Here is a 6,000-nt window from a genome sequence, read left to right on the forward strand (position 1 = left end):
ATGTTATCTTCTTTATTGATTCTATGTATTTTATCAAGTATTGTGAATTTAAATGAAATTGACAGTTTTGCATGAGCTGACTGATGAACATCACTTTTTCAATTAAAATAGATTTTATACAACAAACTATAACAATCAAAATGAAAACAGTTGAGCACTAGCTTGAGAGTTTTCTTTTTTAACACAAATACGTTTTAATATACACACAACAATACAATTTTCAAATACTATCTTAAAATAGTATTTATAAATAATGATTTATAAACAAAAGTTTTACAAACTTACAAGTAATATAAAGTCTTTTTTTTCTAGTCTGGAACGAGTGGACGTAGGTATAAATCACTTAACAGGGAGCTATCTAGCTTTATCCTTCGTTATTTACCAGCCACACACGCCGAGTTTTCCACGATGAATTTATATAATGTTTTCGTAAAAATACTAATGTCCGATGAGAATCCACTGAAGTTAAATGACTTGTGATGTTCGCACTTTGTAAAGGTTCCTGGTCAAATATATGAAGTTTTCCGACTGATAAGCGTTATAACAGTCACAGTTATAGCTTCCGAAGTTTATAGCACACTGACTATAGAAAACTAATAATAGATACTATTTTTTGGCGCGTCGCGTTGGTTATATGTATAGATGTGTGGAGGCTTTTTAGAAAATGCAGATTACATAGCAATACAAAGCTACATTTAAACGTTTACGTATATACATATATTGTTGATTCTTGCTCTCGAGAATCTTCTACAACTTTGGAGAATAGGTGGGAGTTTCGCAATACATAAGTATAAGCTATAAGCTATGTATGTTTCTAAATATAAACTTAATCTAAACAAATGTTGATATTAAAATAACTATATAATAAAAATTAGTTACAGGATCAAAAAGCATACTAGTTTAACTCAAGACCTAAAAACTCCTAGGTAATTAGATTAAAACTCTTTTTGAAGCACTAAAGTATCAGAATTTCGAAGTCTGACAGCTGCAAAAGTAAAAATAACAAATCTTTAAAGATCCATCTTAATGGCTAATCAAACATTTGGTGTCACGAATCAACAAAGACGTTAGTTGTCTCCAAGCCGATGAACGAGAGGTTTCCACAAAATTCTTAGAATTTACTAACTAAAATAGGAATCGAGTACTTAGCATAACTCGAGCAAATGTAAAACTGATAGAAAAATAGCAAGCAGGATGAAAGACCACCCAAGATATCAAACAAAATTATACATGGAAATTAGTTTCCATTTCTCTTTGTAAACACTGATGAAGGATAATTCGTTTCCGACAATAGTTTTTTCATAGATTTAATCTACACTTCTGCTCAGTAACAGGACTTATAAATAGTTTAATTTTCCACATAACGCAGCAAATCTTCAAAATTATTTTAGTACTTTTATTTTTATCTTAGGGTTTCAAACTATAAGGTTTTATCAATAGCAATAATATGTTTAAGCTTTAAATTTGGGACTTAAAGGGTGCAATATTTAGATTTCAGCAATTTACTATGGAGGAAATGAACATAGCTTTGTTAATTCAAACGATCAAACCTTTTCACAAAAATGCCTAAATGCGGTTACCAGACCGTATTCCGTAAGGAGGAAATGCGAATTTTTTACGAAGAGTAGAGGCAAAAAGGGCAATAACAACAACACTTCTAGCTTAAATGAGGAGATTTGCAGGGTTTTTAAATAATAATAACTTCCGATAGTAAGTTATATACTTAGAGCGAAACTAAAAATTAACCTGGCCATCAGTATAGCAAATTAAATATATTTTTATTACGTATGTACTTATAAAGTTTAAAATGCATTGTTTCATCAGCTGGGTACTCGCGCTGTTAACAACATTTTCGGCCGTAAACCCAGTTTGAGCTTGATCATATGACTATATGCATCTAGAATTGTTAGTTGATCATTACCAGATGAATTTATTTACCACTTAGGAGAATTATTGGATGAGCAATGTTAATTTCGGATTGTTGAAGGTATTGGATTTTTTTTGTATAGATATTATCTACATCAACTAGGCCAAAAATTCGTGGAAACCACGTTTTCTAATGATGTTGTGCATCTCAAAATTATAATAATTCTTAAAGCACTATAAACAACACAATATAAAATTCCAGAGACACATCTTTTGAGTGGATTGTTTATTTTCATTGTTTGTTTATCTTTATTACAACGTTTCGACCACTCGTGTGGCCATCATCAGGTCATCTATTGTATGATATATTGAGCGAGCATTTTGTTCCAATTTAGAAAACATGTAGGGTGAAACCCGTGTTTTGATTTAAATTAAGTGTTAGTTCACGAATAATTAATACTTCTTTTATTTTTCTTCTATTAATGTTGTTATTAATATGATGTTGATTCGTTGTGCTGTGTTCGTAAAAATATGATGGGAGATTGTTATGTTCTTTGGTCCTAATGCTTATGTTATGTCCCGTTTCGCCTAGCAAATGTTATTACATCGATCACATTGATACTTGTAGATGCTTCCGTCGTTGAAGTTGTCAGAATAAACCTCCCTTAGATGACCTTTGATTTTAGTGCTCGGTTTTTGAATATAAGTTACTTTTCTGTTTATATTGTGTTTTCTATACTTGTTTCCAAATGCTTTTTACGTTTTTGGGTACATAACCATGATATGGTAAGACACGTATTAGTATGTTTGAGTTTGTGCATTTTGTTTCTTTCATGGCGTTTAACTCGTTTTCCCTTTCGTTTTTTCTGTTATTGAGTTTGTTTTTAATATTTAATTAAGGTTCTTGTGACAATATGTTTAGAGAAGTGACATTTGTTAATAAATATTTCAGATATTGATTTATAGTTCATGTTGCAGATTACTGCTGCTGCATATATGCAAAACTGTTGTGCTGTAAATGCATGATAACGTGCCAATTTTTTGTTGAGTCGAGTAGGCTGAGTCCCAATTTATATAGTAGTTATCATTACCAGATTTGTGGGAGATTTTCGAGTTAAAACTGTTAGAGTTTCTTTCTATTGTTATGTTCATGTCTTCTCTGCTAAATTAGGGAAGGCTAGCGCAGATAGATCTTGTGTAGCTTTGCGCGAATTTCAAAACAAAACAATGCAATCAATGCGATACCACTTAAACAGGCGAAACGGGACGCAACTTAAGCACTACAATAAAAAACATAACGATCCCCCATCACACATTTATGAACACAGCACAACGAATCAGCATCCAATTAACATCAACATCTTTAAAATATTGTGCAGTGAGAAGGACATTAATAGAAGAAAAATAAAAGAAGCATTAAATATTCGTGAACTAAAACCTAATTTAAATCAAAACAAAGGTGTCACCCTGTACGTTTTCTAAATTGGAACAAAATGCTCGCGCAGTATTTCCCACAATAGACGACAATTATCTGATGATTGGCACATGAAGATAAATAATGGTTTACATCTTCTTTCAACAATAACAATATGTTTAAAAATTGCAGATACTGATGAAAGAAACTACTAGAGGTTATAAATATAAACTCGGCAATCTGGTTTACTCTAACGCTAAAACAACGTAACTTTTAAACAGAGTATTACTATAGTTAACATCATAAAAAGCTGATTCTTTGAACTTTTGTTAATATGCACACATGTTGAAATCACCAGTATTATGAACATTCGTAACTATTACAGTACGGATAAATTATTTCAAAAGTAGGTAACAAGAAATAAAAACAAATTCTGGAAACAAAGCTACTGTGATATACAAAGAAGTTTGACAAGACTACATTTTTGTTTTCAAGAAACACGGATTAAAAATATTAGTATATAATTATCTTTCAATTTGTTAAAATTTGCAAAGCATGCAAAATGGCTAAAAATTGAAAATTATAGCTTATAACGTTAAAACAAGACTAGAACATCACCATCAGAAACAGTAACTAACACACATCATTTCACACACACATATATATATATCTTATCACTCTGTTTTAAAAACAAACCAATCAGCATCTACCATATTTCCCTATCTATAAATATAATCTTAGTGATGTTAAAAATAAAATAAATACATTCAAAAGACACATAAAAAATAGGCATATATATAAAACGTTATCTTGATTGAATATCGTTGTTTTAATAAGTGAACCCACATTGTTATGTTATTAAAATCAGGTGCACAGTTTATATTAAGATATTTTTCTCTAGTTTTAAAATTTAGTCGTTTCTAAAGTATTCATAATTCTAAGATCTCTAACACATTTTAAAAGTTTTGTATCCTGCCAATTAATATCATGATCTGCATGATTTACATGTTCTGTAATTACAGAATAAATAAGATGGTTGTGTTTCTTCTAATCTCAAGATATTTCAGAGTAGACTGTTGACAAACTAAATTTCAAAGAACTGAAATCCATTCATTGTTGATGCACCCTTAACAATTGGTCAAGTCTACCTTGGTTGACTTTGATGTTGGATGAAGTTTAGAGTTACGCGGCTTCTGACTGAAAAGCCCCCAGTGGCACAGTGGTATGTCTGCGGACTTACAACACTAAAATCGGGGTTTCGATTCCCGTGGTGGGCAGAGCACAGATAGCCCATTGTGTAGCTTTGTGCTTAATTTCAAACAAACAAACAAACTGACTGAGAATTTCTATAAAGAAGTTACGTTCGCTTATATAAACGGTTATGCTCCACGTATTATGTATTGTAGACTGTTTTATACAAACTTTTTTGTAAATTTGATTATTATTTCGTGGGTTAATATCACACCAGTTTCATCTAGCACTTATTTAAATCAGTACAGTTTTGATAGGTTTTGGTAAACTTAAAGCTAGTATTAAGGTTTTGTTGTACCACATAATTTTTATTCAAATAAAGAAATAAAAAGAAAGAGATTATTTCAAATTTTATTAAAGTTAATTATGATATTAAAGAAGCTAAAATGAACAATATTACAAAGAAATCTCGATTTAAAATTCTTACATAGAAAAAAAGAGTAGTAATATAGCAAAAGTTTATGATTTACATTTGTTTTTACATATAACTTGTAATTTAACTTGGGATCCTATTGATGGCTTTTGCTTTAATAAGGCTGACACTTTATATGAAAAAGGTAAAAAGAAGTTAATCTGTAGATTTAACATGCTAAATAAAAACAACTAATTATAAGGCCAGGTGAAGGAATTCCGAAAATTAAAAAAAAACCACTAAAATAGTAAAATTTGTCTAAAATTGAATCGAAGAACAAAGAAATCAATATTTTGAAGTTGTTTTAATTTTTCAGTTAATAAGAACTTTAATTAGAAAACTTAATTCCAGAACTTGAATGTTATTTGAGTAGATTTATCTGAATCCTCCATTATTTGCTCTAATTGCATTAATATTACTATTTCAATGATATTCATAATACAAATCTAACTGAAAGTGTTAATTTTAATAAAATATTTGATATTATTATTCCAAGTACACTCTGTATTCAAAGTGTAGTGAGTCATTGTATTTACAAAACAGTCCCTCGGTAGGTCAGCCGTAATCTTACGGTCTTGCAACACTAAGGTCCAGGATTCTATTCCCTAGAATGGACAAAGTGCAACAGCCCATTGTGTAGCAACAACAACAACTTACAGAACAACAACAGCCTTACTATTGGATCTCAGTTATCTCAGCTATTGTGTGAGTTATTTGTTAATAACTTTGAAACAATAGCTGTTAAATATATCTTTGAAACTAGCTTGTTGGATTAGATAATTTGATAGTACTTATGTTATCTTCAAGACATTAAGGTAGTTTGAGGCCCTGGCGCACTTATTTTTCAACAAAAAATGTTTCAAAATGTTTTCCTGCAGTGAACCCCTGCTGTGATTATTCCACACGTAAGTTGTTGCCTGCAACACACAAAAATGCGATACCTACCACACAGAAAAGTATGGCTATTTATGAATTCTCGTGCCACTACGAATGTCGGTACGTGGGTCGCACTTCACAAAGATTGCAGGATAGAATTAAACAACATGTACCCACATCC

Source organism: Limulus polyphemus, unplaced genomic scaffold, assembly GCF_000517525.1.
Source record: "Limulus polyphemus unplaced genomic scaffold, Limulus_polyphemus-2.1.2 Scaffold988, whole genome shotgun sequence".
Lineage (NCBI taxonomy): Eukaryota > Metazoa > Arthropoda > Merostomata > Xiphosura > Limulidae > Limulus > Limulus polyphemus.